Here is an 18,759-nt window from a genome sequence, read left to right as displayed (position 1 = left end):
TCAAACCAGTTTTACCTCTCCCCTGAAGGTGTTTACCTACACAGATTGCAATACCTCATTGACACTATCTTGGCTTTCATCATCAACAAGCCAACATTACATGGGTTGGTGTATTTTAGGGATGATGTGGTGTTTCCTGTTAACCTTTACCAAAGATGCTCCATCCTGTGGATAAGAGCAGAGAGAATGTATTTGAAAAGCCTTATGAGGAAAAACCCGAGCAGAAACCCCATACAGACTAAATGCACCATCACTTCAAGGGGCCACTCTACCATCTGCCGCCAGCTGAAAAAAGCTTGGATTGTCAATAATTGAGTATTTTTGGAAGATTTGGTGTAATTTTCTTGGACACTACATCCTTCAGCAATACCAATATCTCTGTGAACATCACTTATAGATCTGATTTCCCTTTATGTTGTATTTGAAAAAACTGTTAGCACTTGCAAAATCTCCCTTTCCCAAAGTTTAAACATCTGTCAGGGTCACAACACTGTTGTGTGTGGTCATCCTTTGCATATGGCAGCTTTCTGTGAGACAATGTCCAGTTTTGGGCTGCAGGCTGCACGCCTTACTGCAGGGTTCCGCCTACCAGCAGATACCTGGAGCACAGGTGGAGCACACCTATCTCTCAAAGGCAGGAAGGATGTTGACTTCCCATTTCAAATTGCTGTTGTTTCCACCGTTCCTTATGTAAATTTCAAATCCCCATCTAAATTCATCCCATATGGATTTCCTGGAATCAGATGGCTTTTTTTCTTCTTTGTTTGAATTTTTATTGTTTTAAGGCTTAATGTATGTATGGTTCTATTTTAAAGTCAATTTATCTGTCTGTGGAAAAAAATAGATTAATTTGGACTTGGTTCAAATTTAAAAGGTTTGTGCTTCAAAAAACACCATGAAGAAAGTAAAAAACCATCCACACAATCAGATAAACATTTGCTAATCATGTATTTTATAAGAGGCTATTATCTAGAATATGTAAAGAACCCTTATAACTCAATAATTAAAAAATGAATGACCCAATTAAAAAATGGGCAAAAGATCTAAATAGACGTTTCTCCAAAGAAGATATACAAGTGGCCAATGTGTTCATGAAAAGGTGCTCAACACCATTCGTCATCAGGGAAAAGTGCAAATCAGAACCACAGTGAGATACCACTTCAAATCTACTAGGATGGCTAGAATTTAAAAAGTCAGATAACAACAAGTGTTGGCAAGGAATGAGTGAAATTGGAACCCATATATACTACTGGTTGGAAGGTAAAATGGTGCATCAGCTTTGGGAAACAGTCTGGCAGTTCCTCAAACTGTTAAACACAGAGTTACCATATAACCCAGCAATTCCACTGCTGTGTATATTCCCAAGAGAAATAACAATATATGTCCATACAGAAACTTGTACATAAATGTTTATAGCCGCATTATTCATAATAGCCAAAAGGTAGAAACAGCCAAAATGTCCATCAAAGGGCAAATGCGTGAACAAAATGTAGTATATCCTTACAATGGAAATGTAACAAAATACTGAAACATGCCACAACAAGAATGAACCTTGAAAACATTATGTTAACTGGAAGAAGCCAGTTCCAGTCACAAAAGATGACATATATATGATTCCATTCATATGAAATCTGTGCAGACAGAAGGTTGATTAGTGTTCGCTGGTTGGGAAGTAATGGGAGGATAGTGGGGTGATAGCTAAATGATATGGAGTTTCTTTTTGAGGTGTTGAAAATGTTCTAAAATTGACTGTGGGGATGGCTGTACACATCAATGAATATACTAAAAAAAACACTGAATTGTACCATTTAAGTGTGTGAATTATATAGTATCTGAATTATATTTCAAAAAGCTTGTTAAAAAAAGAAAACAATTCTTGAAAAGGAATTTGTTATATTTTGTAGAGATTCTTGAATACCAGACTGAAGGGATGGAATTACAGTCAGTATAAATTTAAATGATGAAAACCATGGGATTGTAAGTGGGTTTTAGGTCATGAATTCTTATGGTAGTGTGAAGAATATATTAGAAAAAAAGAGGGCTTCCCTGGTGGCGCAGTGGTTGAGAGTCCGCCTGCCGATGCAGGGGACACGGGTTCGTGCCCCGGTCCAGGAAGATCCCACGTGCTGTGGAGCGGCTGGGCCCGTGAGCCATGGCCGCTGAGCCTGCCCGTCCGGAGCCTGTGCTCTACAACAGGAGAGGCCACAACAGTGAGAGGCCCGCGTACAGAAAAAAGAAAAAAAAAAAGAGAGAGAAATGCTGATGGTACAAAAATCAGTTAGAAAACTATCGCAAGAAAAGAGAGAATAGATGTGTGTGTGTGCCCATGTGACCAGAGGAGTAACAGTTAAAACAACAAAGAAAGAGTGTAATAAAACAGCTATCTTATGTAACAGTCTATTGTTAGGGTCTGTTCTTAATGCTCAAATTAATCAATCTTCACAATAATCCTAGAAGTGGTACATTTCATTCTACAGATAAGGAAACTGAGGAAGAGAGCTCAAATAATAGCCCAAGTATATGGTGCCAGAAATAAGCTGAGTCAAAAATCCAACCATTGGCATTGGGACTCTCTAGAATCCATGGTCTAGGCAACTGAAACTTGGATGATTAAAGATCCATTCAGCAAACATTTACTCAAGGTCATATACATTCAAAACACTGAATTAGATGCTGATATACAAAGTCAAATATAATGTTGCCTTTAACACCAATAACCTGTATAATGGAAGACAATGGCATGTACAATAAATCTGTAATTACAATGAAATATGATGCTTACAGAGATATACACTAGGTGCTAGACGAACACAGAAGACTCAAACTGCATGAAGTAAAGGACAGCAAAACAAAATAATTGATGTTTTGAGTATAATTATTTAGAAACATTGTTTACCACTTAGATGATGATAGCCAATTCTCTACAAATACATTCTACAAACATTATCTACATACACACCTATGATTATGTTCTTTTATTTACTTTCACTTTTTGTTATCTATTCTGTACATTGCACTTTGTTTTCTATTCCTATTACCCACCATTCTTGGCTGGGACTTTATTACTGAACTTGCTATGGTACTTTTTAAATACCTGTCTCTAGATCTTCTATACTAGACTATTAAGTCATTTCGCACAGGGAATATGCCTTCTTCATCTTTCTGTCATACCATTAGTGGTACTGCCTGGCTTGTTGGTGTTTAGTAAATATTGTTAAGTAAGGGAGTGATGGCATACACACAGGAATAAATAATGGATCAAGGGATTATTCTGTCTAAACATTATATAGAAAAATATATAGTGTCTAAACATTATATAGAAAATATATTTGTGTATAGCAAGAATTGGTTATAGAAGGGAGTAGATGATTATTTAAAAATTTTGTACTTAAAGAATTAACTGGTAGATTATATATACATAGGGAGTTCATTAGAAAATCAGCGTTAGAGCTATCAATTATAGAACGTCTTCACAGAAGTGAGAATTGAATCAATTCAAGAGAAAGCAAAGACAGGGTGCATAAGACATAAAGATTTCATTTAATTATCCCTGAATAACAGAAAGGGCCCTGAGAAGACAAGAAAACTGAATGATAGTAGGTCTGACTCTCCTGCATTCTCTACTCTGTTCTAAAACTCTCATTAAGGAACAATGCTAGAATACTAGTACCTTAAAGTTATCAAAGCAAAAATAGTAGGGAATTTGTTGTGGGTTAAAGGATTCAAAAGACAAATGCATTATAAAATGTCTAATTTGTTATATTAATTGAGCTGTAGATCATAAAATCACAGAACCTGGTGTGAAGGGCAGAAACACTAAGCATTTGAGAAGAGAAAGGGAGCTGTTATAAGAAAGACTGAAAGACAGGAGTTCATGATTCAACAGGGGATTTGAAAGCTGCGGCAGTTGGGAGCAATGGCAAAGTCCAAGGTGTGACACCTGAATGTGTACTTAAGTTACTGTAGAGTTTAAGGAGTCTGCGGCACCATTAATTAAAGAAAATAGACTGATAACATGGAGATATTTTTGTCATCATTACGAGGTGAACTAGAGCTAAAAACTGAACAAGAAGCTTTCGAACGCTTTGAAGAAAATGGAAAATGATTTTGGAGTTCTTTAGATGACTCACAAGTCAGGCAAGAGTTTAACAAAATCAGATGTCATAACCATCTCTTGAACAAGTTCTCTTTAGTTGACTATAATCCTCAGGTAAGAAATGACATTAAACTTCTATCTCATGGTAATATTGCAGTCCCTTTATACCCACATGGATCTCCTTCCTCTGACAGAGACCTGTGTCCCAAAGGCTCTTAATGTCACTTGTCACTTAGCAGAGTCTGTGTTACTGTGTTGGCTGAAAGTCGTGTTCAATTTTTACAACCTCTTTGTTAATAATCAGTGTGTACCTCAAGAGACAAATCTTCATACCTCATCTGTGCTTTAAAACAAAAAAAGCTAATAGCTTTTATATCCATTGCAAAAGCAAGTCATTTAGGAGAGAAAAAGCTATCTGATCGTTTCAGCTAATTTAAATTAAATTGAAATGCCTTTATATGAAACTCTGGCTGAATGTGCTATGAAAGATTACGAGGCTTCAGCATTAAGGTTGGGGTTACTTTGAAGAAATGCTAAGTTACCCTCTGATTTTCATTCATCAGTTAAATCTCTACTTTTGTTTATTTTTTGCCTTTTAAATCTATGAGCCCGTGATTTATAGTTCTGCTTGGTTCCCCTTATTTTCTTTACTTTGTTAAAATAATTTTACACTGAGCAATAACAATAACTGAACATGTAATTGCAATACAATCAGTTATATGAGAAACTTAGATATGTTTTGCAATATAAAAACTTCAAGGGGGGTTTGTAGTCATAAAAATGTTCATATGGTAGGTACCTACTTAAATAAGAATACAAAAACTTCCTTAGTTTCCCCTCAAATATTTATACTGTATTTTCTTCAATCTGAGAATCACCCCATACATTTCTGGATGTTTTGAAAAGCAGGAGTCACACCAATTTTATCTGAGGAGGGGAGTGAAGACTATTTTAGGTTTTGTTTTTTTGTTTGTTCATTAATTTTTTTGTGGTGAATCTAATTTCTTTTTTTCATTTGTTTTAAAATACTAAAATAGTGAGTAGTTTATTTAATCAGATTAGTTGTCATTTGGAATAACGCAGAGTCTTAGAGCATAAATTCAGTGAAGATTATAATCATATTAACAGCTACAACAATAACTATACTGACCTACTGAACTATGTGTCAGGAATCATGCCAAGTACTTTATATGCATAAGTCTAATTTAATACTCTCAGCAATCCATCCCCTAGGTATTACCCCATCACGCTGCTCAGAAAACTGAGCCCGCTAGAGAAGTGACATATCCAGGATTTCACATGCGAATTAGGAAACCCAAGTCCAAACTCAGCCATCATATGCTTAGAGCCCTTGTTCTGAATGATTGTTATACTACTTCCTAGGAAGAGAACACTAGTGCAGTCTGTGTTGGAAGAAAGTCATACATTTAAGCTCCTCTTTTTATCCCTAGTGAATTTGATTACTGTGCAATTTAATCATTAGTTGGTTCTACAGAGACATTATTTTCCCCTGTAACTCATACTTATTGCCATGTCTGTATTGATAAAATAACTGCAAAATTTTTACTTTAGATTTTTCACAGAATGAATTTGCTCACTTCTTGAAGCTACCTTTAAAAAGACAACTTCAATATTAATTTATTAAATGAAATCAGGCAGATACCTCAGTGTAAATTTTCATTAAAAATAGATCACGTCATAAAAACATTTTGAGATAATTTATTTATAACACGACTCAAAAAATTCATGCAGAAAATATTGTTATCTACAATGAATTGCTTCTTTAAAAATATCCTGAAAGTGTCATAATGAGCATTGTTTGTACACAAGTCTGAAGTTATTTCTTGTTTCTTTGCTTTAAACTTTTAAGACATATTCAAGTCTCTTTTCTTTGTTTTCGGTTTTTGGTTTTTGTTTTTAGGTGGAAAACAGTAATTGAGTTTGTGTAGATATATGTTCTAAATCTTTCTTTTAAATTTAATATTGTTAAGAGTTTTTAAGAAAGTCAGAGTGTTTTCTTTTTTCTTTAAGAGTTATAAAGGCAAAAAATGGAAAAAATTTCAGCCTAATGAACTCTATTACACTATTTTAAAATTTTAATTTAATTTAATTTAATTTATGGTTTTCATGAAGCCTGGCAACTAAAGCCTTGGCAATGATTTTTCTCAATTTCATTTCACGCTTACATGCGTTTACTTATTTTTTAAACTGTATTAATTTTCTATTACTAACAAATTACTACAGACTTATTAGCAGCTTAAAATAGCACCTCTTTGTTATCTTAGAGTTTCTGCGGTAAGAAGCCTAGGCGTGGCTTAACTGGGTCCTCTGCTTTGTGTCTCATGAGGTTGCAGTCAAGGTGTCAGTAAGGCTCTGTTCCCATCTGGAGGCTCTTGGAGGAAAGAAGCCACTTTGAAGATCAACCAGGTTTTGGCAGACTTCATTGCCATGCAGCTGGATGAGGGAGAAGCCCAGCTTCTTGCAGGCTGGAATCCAGAGCCCTGACTCTGTAATTAGAGGCTGCCTGCAGTTCCTTGCCATGGAAACATAATTTATCCATCAGCAAGGAAAGCCTCTAAGCAAGTTGGCCAGCAAGATAGAGCCTCATCTAATGTAACCTAATCACGGATGTGACACTCCATCCTCTTTGCTGTATTCTGTTGGTTAGAAGCAAGTCACAGGTGCCTTGCCCCTCGAAGGGCTTGAACACTGGGAGGCAGAGCTCATGGGTGCTGCCTTACAGTCTCTGTCCATACACGAGCCATAAATAAATAGACCTTCCAAAGTTATATTTAAATATACACTGTTAGAAATGTATGGGAATTCCCTGGCTGTCCAGTGGTTAGGACTCAGCACTTTCACTGCCAGAGGCCCGGGTTCAGTCCCTGGTCCGGGAACTAAGACCCCACAAGCTGCGTGGCACAGCCAAAGAAATAAAGTAATTTAATTTAATTTTTTTTTTTTAATGTAAGAAGCAATAATAATATGGTTAGCTTCCAGGATGCAAAAATGGTCATAACTAAGTGATATCAAATCAGCGGGAGCATGATATATTATGAAATACTAGCCTTGGAACACTGAAATTAAGCATTCCAATGTTTAACTTCATTCCATGTAAGCTTATCTATTATACACATAACAATAAAGTAATACACATTTATTTCTTGACTTGTAAAATAATTTTAAAACTTTAAATCTATAGTGATTTGTAGTTTGGGACCATGTGTCCAATAAAATCCCTGGCACTGACCATGTGTAAATGAATATATCAATGACTCAGTGACTAACTGACTGACTAAATACATTAATTAAAAAAAAATACACGTGTACACACACATGCTTCTCCCCATTATACACACAAATTAACACAGACAATTTGTGGATTTTTTTAATTATTAAAACAGGTACTACAAAAAGTTCTAATTTGAGTTTCCTTACTATAAAACCTGTTCAGTTGGAATTACTCATTAAACTTGCAAGCTAAGGGGGAAAAAGCCAAAGATTGTGGTCTGAAATATTAATCTGAAATGTGTTCAGGAAGGAAAAAAATTTTTGACTTAAAATATAAGGAAAAAACACTTCCTGAAGATCTGTGATGATGAAAAGACAAAAGAGCCGAAGGCTTTTCTATATTGCTCTCTGAGACAAGGATTAGGGGATTGATTATGGTGATTCTGGGGGTTAAAAAAAAAAGAACAAAAACAGCACCAGTGAAATATGCTTAGGGAAAAGGCCATGATATGAAGACATGTTCCTCTTACGGAAGATCACTTATTTCTCACTAAAATTCTTAAAGCTTTACAATCTTGAAATGTTTTAGGATCTCAGACTTCCATCAAACCATCCTATTTCTGAGGGTTTTCTTCCACCTCATTACTCCCTCTCCAAATTATTGGTAATTTGTCATAGGAAAGTTTGCCAATTAACAAAAACAAACAAACAAAAAAACAATTCCTGTACAAAAACTTTGAAACAGATTTTTTATTGGTTATTGTAGCTAATACAAAGCTAATTTTTTACTTACATTTTGTAATATTAAATGACTATTTTCATCTTAATGTCACTTATAGGAAATTTCAACTATCTAAATTCTACTTTTTGTGGTTAGTAATTCTTTGGATGCTTGGTAGTTCTTTGGATAATTCATGTTTAAAATATGCTAAATTGATAATGAAGTAAAAGTTCATATGTCAACACACCTCCATAAACAACAAAAGCAAATTTTATAAAATTAGAAATGAGTAGCTCATATTTATATAAAGGGAATAATTTTAAGTGTAATCTCTTCATCTGGATTCTTACTGTAAACAAGGTTTAAAATTGTTTTAATTAAAATAAATTTGTGATATCCTAAGTTTAACAAAATTATTATATCTAGATGAAAGATATTTCAAAACTTTTTCATCTTAGTTAAGAATTACAGGCATGAATACTCTTGTTTTTTTCTGGGTAATAATCTCAAGTAATAATTAAAAACATTTTTTCTTCAAAGATCTTAATACATATCTTATATTTTATATATGAGCAAAAGTCAATGGCATTTGTGAGACTATTGTGTGAAAAATTTAGGCTGTGTCTACATTTGGTATTATATTAAATTAAAACAGTCAATTTTCATTATTCACATTAATTGTATTGCATGAAATTGTTACAAATGCTGAAACATTTGCTCCTAGAGAAATACAGAGAGACGCTGTCACCAACTGGTTAATACATAAGTTTGTATTGTGTGTCTTTCTGTTTAAAGATAGCTGTATTTAAAGGTATGTAGTTTCTCTGCAAGGCACAGCACAGCCTCCTTGTTTTTGGAAACCCTGTACAACCCTTCAGTTCTGCTATCCAGGGCCACTTAAGACAGTGAAATCACTAACACAAAGCACAAAATGTGAAAAATGTGGCGCTCTATAAACAGACCACAAAAAAGAGACTTTACCTAGTAGGAGAGCTGAAGCAAGAGGACAGAAGTTCTCCTCATTTGACCTCAGTTGGTAATTTGAGCACAGGGAGACTAAAAATGTGTCCCCACTCTAAACATGTCCTCAAATGACCGCAAAAGTGCCACGCAAGTATTGATTTTCATGTTAAAAATAAATTTTTGCAAGTAGTTAAATTCACAAATATGGAACCAGTGAATAATGAGGATCAACTCTATTTATGATTTAATTTTGTCATCCGTCCCTCCCAGGTCTATGGAGAGTATTATAAAAATCATCTGACAATGTGTATTACTCCACTGATCGTTTCATCTAAGATGTTTCATCTAAGATATGAATAGGGGCAAAATAAGTGATTGTTTCTCAATTATGAAAAAACTAAAGATAAAATCTATGTAAATGATTCTGTATTTCAACTCTATGCAATACTGGCAAGCGTTTATTTTTAACTTTAGCCTATTACAGAAAGGGGTTATATTACTGATTATATGTATGATATAGTATATTAACCATTCATTGTTGCATAACATGTCACCAAAATTTAGTGGTATAAAATTTTTCTTATCTCTGTAGTCTTTAAGGGGACTGGCATAGCTGAATGGTTCTGGTGCAAGATTCTTACTGAGCCTTCTGAAGGCTTGACTGGGACTGAAGGATGACCTTCCACTCACTCCCAGGGCTGTTCACCGAAGGCCTTGATTCCTCATTCCTTTGGGCCTCTTGGTAGGAGACCTTAAAGAACCCAAGAGGGCTCTCCTAGAGCTGCTGAGCACACAGTGATTAACTTCAGCAAGTGATGACAAAGAGAAAAGGGGTTCACATGCCTTGTGTAACCTAATCTCAGGGGAAGTATACCATCATTGTTGGTTACACAGACCAAACATGTCACAATGTGGGAGAGGACCTCACCCACAGAGATATGAATATTAACTATACCAAAGACACAGGAATCAAGGGGAGCATCTCAGAGAATGGATACCAGAGAGAGAGAGTGTTGTCTATTGGTCCCCAATCCTCAGGGCAATGTTAATGTAGAAAAACTGGTTAATGTATGCTCACTACATGTCAGATACAGATACAAGCACCAGAAATCTCCTAATGATAAAAAAGACAAAAAATGTTACCATCATGGAACTTTTATTCTCGTGAGGGGAGACAGATAGTAAGCTTATTAACAAGTAAAATAAAATATATGTTTTATCAGATACTGATAAGTTACATGGAGGAAACTAAAACTGAATTATGAAAAAGATACTGTTAGGGATAGGTGAAATTTTAAATAAAATTATTGGGCAAGACCTCAGTGTAACTATCTAAGGAAAGACAAGCAGGAGAAAGGTACTGAGGTGTAAACATTCTTGGGATGTGACAGGTTTAAGCAACATTAAAAGAGACTATTTGGCTGGAACAGAGTGAGTGACCAAACAAGAGAGAGAATAGCAGGAAATAAGGTCAGAACCAGGGGCCCATTTCATTTTCTAGACCATTGTAAGGATTTCCACTTTTTTTTCCTTTTTTTGAAACAGAAGAGAAGCCATTGCAAAAACACACGCACATACAAGAAACAAAGTTTTAGTTATAATTCAGTTAAAAAAATCATAGTGACCAATGATGATGGCCCGTGATATTAGCAACATCTATAAATTCAACATGTTTTCATTTAAAGCCCCAGCACACTTTTGTGGAACTTGACAGAGCAATTCTCAAATACATTAGGAAGAAAAAAAGGTACAAAAGCAAAACATCTGATGAACAGGATACATTCCTGTTACACCTAACATCAATAATGGTTTTGAAGGTTTAATAAAGCCGAAAGATACAAGTTCTTTTCTGATGAGTTTGGGTGATGGCAGGAGGAGATAAAACCAACAAAAAAGTAAGTATTTAACATATATTACAGTATATGTGTTTATTGTTTAATACCTACTATAGTTTGTTAATTTGAATTATAACCATAAATATAGCAGCTGCTATTCATTAAAGCCCTTACTTTATGCCAAGCATGACATTATATGTATATGTCATCTGTTTTATTCTTGGAAATCATCCTAGATACTTTGGCTTGTTAGATAAATCAGCTGAAAATAAAGCCTTTATCTCATAAAATGATAATGTACTCATATGAGAGAAAACTGAATGATAAAAAATTAACCATTTTCTTAATGTATTTTTATATTATAAACTGGTAACTAAATGGTCTGCACACCTGCTACTAGTAATTTGCAATTATCCAGTGCTTGAAATTCTGTAATACGCATCATAAACCAAAAAGCAAAACTTACTCTCAAAAGAGAACACAAAATAGAATGCAAGTTTTCACTTTCTTTGAGCAGCCAGATGGCTCAGAATTACTTTTCTGCAATTGAATATAAAATAAATAAAACTGAGCAAATTGACCATTTCAGGCTTATAGCATGTTTTTATGATTTTTAAACAATGAGGGAGAATGTATACATTTTAAAATCTACATATCCCATAGAAGATTATTTAAATAATGCATAACGCATTTAAAGTATGTTGCTAGCAAAACCTTATACAATTTTTCTCTTTAGATACACTTATTTAGGCTATAGGTACACTCTGACAATCAACATGTTATTTTTGCAAATTGTCTGCATATCTGTAGACAACCAAAAGTTCAACTGTTCAAAAATAGGCATTTCAATATAAGAACTGAAAATGCATGAACAGACAAATGGGATTTTAAAAAGCATAATTTGTGCGGAGGACACAACAAGGGTGACCGAGCATCTGGTTTGATCTTATTCCACTTTCTTTTCTTTTTCTGTTGCATGATAGCAATAATAGCAGCTACGTCATAGGGTTTGCATGAGAATTTAATTAAGTAATCTTTTTAAAACAGAATTAACTCTAAACTATCATTAAAAGTAAGCCCACATGCCACAACTACTGAAGCCCATGTGCCTAGAGCCCGTGCTCCGCAACAAGAGAAGACACCACAATGAGAAGCCTGCGCACCACGACGAAGAGCAGCCTCCACTCACCACAACTAGAGAAAGCCCGTGCACAGCAACAAAGACCCAACTCAGCCAAAAATAAATAAATTTATAAAAAAAAAAAAGAATGTAGCTTACATGTAATAAAAAACCTTGTTATATTTTAACACATGCACTGATATATCTAATAGGTAATTCTAATATTACATTCAATCAGCATACCAATTTTTATATACTCTTTAAGATTAATTATATTTTTCATTTAATTTGCTCTAAAATATGCTGATAAAATGTTTTCTTTTATTCTAGAAAATTCTAGGTCTTTTCAAACCACATTGACAGCTTAGTAATTATATGCTAATATTACTTGAGTGAATTTGTTTTTAGGAATTTTGCCTAGTATCCCAGTGGGGATCCACTCTACCTGCACAAAACAATATTCATGTTTAACTATATCAATATATGGGATCTGTATTAGTTATTTATTGCCAGATAATAAACCATTCCAAAATTTAGTGTCTTAAAGAAACAATCCTTCTATTTGCTCGTGGTTCGATTATCAAATTGAGCTGAGCTCCACTGTACAGTTTTCCTATTGGTCTCATCTGTGGTCACTCATGAGACTTACAGCCACCTGGCGGCTTGACTGAGACTTGTTGGTTTAAAAATGGCTTCACTCATATGCTTGGCAGGGGTTCAGGCAATCAGTGGGCTATCTTTTGCTAAGTAGTCTCATCCAGGATGCTAAGGATACTTCCCTAGGTGATAGCAAAATTCCCAAAGGGTGAGAGTGGAAGTTGCAAGTCTTTTTCAGGCCTGGACCCAAAGCCTGAAAATGTTACATCTGCCACATCCTGTTCATCAAAGTCCAGCCCAGATTCAAGAATGTGGAGAATGGACTCATCATCTTTTTTTTTTTTTAATTGGAGTAAAATTGCCTTACAAGCTGTGTTAGTTTCTGCTGTACAATGAAGTGAATCAGTTATATGTATACTTATATCTTGTTGAGATGTGTAGTGCAGTCACATTACAAAAGAGTGTGTATTCTGGGATAGGTCGAATCTGTGACCATATTCCCAGTTCAGAAAAGACTGCTGTGGAGCATAGCACTGCTAGAGTATCTGTTCCATAAACGGGTTCTGCCATTCACAGTTTCATAACCCAGGAAAGATGGCCTAATCATTCTGAGACTAGGTCTACTCATTTAGAAAGCAAATATAGTTGTTTTGAAGATTTACTGACATAGTTTATATACTACTTAGTACAATGTCTAGCATAATTACAAATGTTAATTATTAATAGTGACTCTTTCTAATATTTTCTTGGAGGTTTACACCATCTTAGATATTCTTTATATTTTGCTAAACAAAGATATGGTTTTCTCACTTGAAAGAAGAGCATTTCTTCCATAAGATAGCAAAATACCAGAGTAGTACAATCATGGCAAGAATAAGGAGTAAATAACATGAAGCAGGGCTAAACTCATTGGCAACAACTTTATCATTTCTGTCACCCATGCCTGCCAGTTGATTATACACTGGAGACTGAATCCAGTTTGAAGTCGGTTAAATTCAGATGCATAAAGGAAGGAACAGATTATGTATCTTTATGACCTTCTTTCTCCTTTCATTTAGGCTGCTCACATTTTTAGACTTCACTGCCTCTAACTCAAATGTGTTGCTTTCTCTTCGAATCCTTTCAGAATTTAAATGGATATATTAAGTTCCCTTCTATATTAGGACTCTCCTGGCTGCTAAGTACATAAATTCAATTCAGACTGGTTTTAAAAGAAATGAATTTATTTTATCACCATCTGTTATATCAAGGCATATACTGACCCAGGTGCATTTTTTGACTCACTAATAAATCAGGACATAGACTGAGCCTATTTTTGTGTCTTTCTGTATCTCTCTCTCTCTCTCTCTCTCTCTCTCTCTCAACTCCTGCCCTTCTGTCTTCCACTGTATTGTCAGGAAAACACTTCTAAAATGTGGCCATCTAGCAACTATAGGAAAAACATTTAGCTTTAGCGAAAGTCACAGCTCCAAATGGGTAACTCAGATCAGGTTTATGCCTCAGCCAATCACTGTGATCAAAGGTGATTGTGTCCTTTGAGATGGAGGTATAGAACAATATTATTGTAGGTAAAATCAAGTCACTGTTTCCAGAAAAAATGAAAATAGATGCTGGATGAACACATACAACAAATATCCAGTAATCTTTTACCACTAGCACAGACAATGGCTTTCAATTTACTGTACATTGAACTTTTGCAGTTTTATCAAACTTTCCTTATGTCTATTTCCTTCTTCCACCATATCTAAACCAAAGATGGAAACTCACCAGACTCCTGGAAGCAAATACTGCCTTTTCAACCCTTGATTTTACCCAGTATTTCTCATGAATCTGACTGCTTCATGCATTGACCACTATGTCCAAATTCTAGAAATTTTTCAGTTTCCATGAGGCTAGAAAGCAGCAGGATCTTTATTAAAGTTTTCCATAATCCATCCAGGTATAAGAATTTATGTCTGTCATATAAACCACATCTATACATTTAAAAAAATACTTTTACACAGTATTTCTCACTTAATAACTGAGGAGAGAGTGAAAATAAATTTGATATGGGTGCATGTTGGTAAAAAAGGAACATAAAAATTTTGTGATCTCTTCCATTTTTCTTCAAACCCTCACAAAAATGTACTCTTGTCTAAGCCAAATAGTTTAAGAAGGATACAACTTGCAAACAAATAAATAAACATACAGAAACACTCTTTTCCCCAATATCTTTATTGTTATATATACTCTAAAGATATATATTTTAACAAGTTAACTGAAGTATTTATGAAATATAATATATGACACACTACATTCTTGCAGAAAAACACTGAATATTTCAATGCCATTAAATGTACTTTCAATACCACAATGACTTAACCATTTCCCCCCGCCAAATAATCCCAGTCTTCTTGTATATTTTTATTGTTTTTTTATTTTTCCTTATTATTAAAGTGTTTCGATAAATAGCCTTTAATAATATATGTTCATGCGTTATTCACATTTATTCTTAAGATGCATGTTTGCAGCATAAAAGACCACAGTAAATTTTCTGATGCCCTTTATCTTTTTCTCTCCTGGTCAATATTACATACACACTTGGATAAGCCAAATACTATATGATGAAGAGAATAACCAGGCTAACAAAAACAAAACAAAATAAAATAGGACACCAAAACAATATAAAATACCTAAAATTCACTAAGAAATTCACTGGAAAGTTTTTGTAATTTTTTTTCAACCAGTAAATGGAGATGGACTGACATTCTCAAAGAACTATATCAGGATCCAAGAAACTGAAATGAAATTCAGATTGTAACACAACCATCCCATGAATTAATAACTCACTTTTATCTACAAAACCCTAGAGGTGGCTTTGAATTTACTGATTATCTTTCCTTTGTATTTCAGCCAGGTCAGATTTTGGGAGAGAGTCTCCTTTAATTTCTGCAAGGGAGGGAGAAAGATTTATGATGTTCCTATCTAATCAATATCTCAGGGTTAAAGGATGGGCATTGTCTCCCAGTTAAGTAAACCATACGCAGCACCTTTGTGAAAAGAGTCACTGAATTTACTCTAGATTAGTCATTGTCTCCTTGGTCACACCATACTTGCTGAAAGAAGACTAGTGTGGGATATTTCTCTTCTATATAAAGCCAGCAAGACTTTTGTGTCTCTGGAACAAGAGATATCATTGCATGTAATATCACTGTGTTTTATAATTGCTTATAATGCTCTTTCTTAAATTTAGTTTCTTCTTAGGTCAAAATTTAATGAAAATTCAATCAAAAGTATGTAGGAGCTTCTCATGTTATTTTAGATGTACTGATTTTATACTTCGCTTTTCCATAAAATTTTAGAATTTAAGGACATATATAATCACACATGAATATTTTTGTACACTGAACCATAACAGTTTTAAAATAAGAAATGAAATATGCATATATTTTATATATGTATATATGCACATATAAAGCATATTTTTAAACAAGTGCTGCTATGCCTACAATGCTAATTACTACTGCTCTTGCTGTTAGTATTGTTACTAGTGATATTATTAGCAATACTTTTACTACTGATAATGATGTAAATCTTACTGGCCTAGAGTTAGTTTGCTAAAATTTTACTTAGACATAAATTTTTAATTGTATCAGTTTTTTTCGACATTTATTAAAATGATTGCATTATTTTCTCCATTATTCTATTAATACAACAGATTACATTTCTGATTTCCAAATTTTTTCTGGAATAAATCATTTTGTTCATGATTATATTATCATTTTAAATTACTGCTGAATATAATTTGTCTAAATTTGAGTTGTGATCATTGCACTGATATTTATGAGACATTTTTTTCTGCAATATCTCTTATGTGTAATGTTGCTGTTAGGTTTTATTATCAAAGGTAAATTGAAAATAAGTTTCTACAAGAAAACATAGTAGTGTATCTTCATGACCTTGAGGTATGCAAAGATTACTTAAATTGTTTAAAAATGGCACTAAACATAAAAGAAACAAAAAGATGAATTATACTTAAGTAATATTAAGGATATCTCTTAATCAAGATATACCATTAAAGCATTAAGATATTCCATCATGTATATCTGAAAAGCAACTCTTAAAAAGAAATATTCTAAAACTATCGATAATTGAGAATAAAGAACTTGATTTCTTAAACAGGGCTGATCCTTGATCAGGCATGTCTAAAAAGACTATAGTGGTCACTCAGTATCCTTGGAAGGTTGGTTCCAGGTCACCCTGAAGATACCAAAATCTACAGATGCTAAAATCCCTTGTATAAAATCATGTAGTATTTTCATGTAACCTAATTACATACTCCAGTAAACCTTAAGTCATCTCTAGATTACTTATAATACCTAATACAATGTAAATGCTATGTAAATAGTTGCTGGTGCCTGACAAACTCAAGTTTGCTGTTTGGAACTTTATGGAATATTTTTCTTCAATATTTTTGATCTGCAGTTGGTTGAATCCTTAGATGCAGAACCCATGGATGTGGAGAGCTGATTATATATTCAAATAGCCAATATGTATGGTATTAATCATTATGGGCATGAAAATCAAACCTACCGTGAAACCAACACACATATGAGAATAGATAAAACTTAAAAGATTGACAATACCAAGTATATGATAGAATATGAAGCAAGTGAAAGTCACCTACATTGCTGGTGAGATTATAAGTCATTTTAATCACATTGAAATCTTGTTTAGTAGCATTTACTGTTGCTAAACATATGCCAACCTCAAATCCAACAATTCTGATCCTAAGTATATGTCTAAGAGAAACGAGTGAATACATTCACCGAATAGACATAAAAAATAATTTCAAAACAGTTTTATTTTTAATAGTCAAAATAGGAAGCAGCCTATATGTCTTTCAACAGAACGGATAAATTGTGACATATTATACTATTACAATGGATACAAATAGCAACAACAAAAACAGACTACTGATATATGCAAAAACATAGAGTAATCACAGAGATGTTGTATTGAAAAGAAGCAGATAAAACAACTTTTTTTTTTTTTTTTTTTTGGCCATGCCACACAGCTTGTGGGATCTTAGTTCCCCAATCTGGGATGGAACCCGTGCCCCCTTCAGTGGAAGTGCGGAGTCTTAACCACTGGACTGCCAGGGAATTCCCCAAAACAACTATTAATTGCAGAGTTTTAGTTATATTAATTCAACAACAGGCAAAACTAACTGAGGTTTTTAAGTGTCAAAACAGGGGTTACCTTAGTTGTAAATTAATTTGGTATGGGCACAATGGAAAATTCTAGACATGTTCTATAATTCAATAATTTGTGTCTTTTTCATTAGGATATAAATTTCACTGAGCTGTACAGTTAATATTTGTTTATTTTACGAACTACACTGTATGTATTTGCAATCACAAGTTAAGGGAAAAACAAATTTGGCATCCATTGACAGTCATGTTCATTTTAAAGAGTGAAGAAGCAGGAAATGCCTTTCTTTAGTATGCTTTCCAATGGTCTTGAGGGGGAAAAAGTAAGGGAACAGTCCAGTTTTCTCCCTTTTTATTGCCTAACCTGATACTTTCAATCAGTGTAGCAAGACTGTAAACAGGCTACCGATGTTCCTGAGTTATTGATTTCCTCTGTCCTATGATCACACATGATGGTATAAGAGTTCTGTTGATTTACTGCCATTGGACATTTTTTCCACTATAAATATAAACACTTTTCATATGTAGTTTGCTGGGAAAAGGTAGAAAGTACTAGTTTATACCATTCTTATTTTGGCTCTGTCGTGTCTTGAATGTTTATTTCACTGGAGGTCATGGGTGAGTCAGGAAGAAGAGACGTAAGTCAGATGTAATTTACATAACCTGATTTGTTCTGCCAAAAGGCTGTTGAAGTTGTTTTGGGCCCACCAGCCTTTGATGAGCATTGGCAGCAGAACTGCCATTTATGGTTTAGCAAAAACATGTCATTTCGGTGAAACAAAGCTAGGCAGAAGACTACAGTAGTGGGCACATGGGATCAGAGATAAATCATGTAAGGACAAGTAAAAAATCCATGAGAATTTCCAGTTTTATTTGTTGAGAGTTGGATTGGAGATGGGTTTTCTGCAAGGTGGGTTTGCACTGAGAGGTGGACTGAACAGAATTCTGGGTAAACACAAGTGAGTTGAGATAAGAAGTAGAGAATGTCTGGATCGAGCTGGGGA

This window comes from Lipotes vexillifer, unplaced genomic scaffold, assembly GCF_000442215.2.
Source record: "Lipotes vexillifer unplaced genomic scaffold, Lipotes_vexillifer_v1.1 scaffold66, whole genome shotgun sequence".
In the NCBI taxonomy this organism is placed as follows: Eukaryota; Metazoa; Chordata; class Mammalia; order Artiodactyla; family Lipotidae; genus Lipotes; species Lipotes vexillifer.
Note: the sequence above shows the minus strand (reverse complement) of the source record.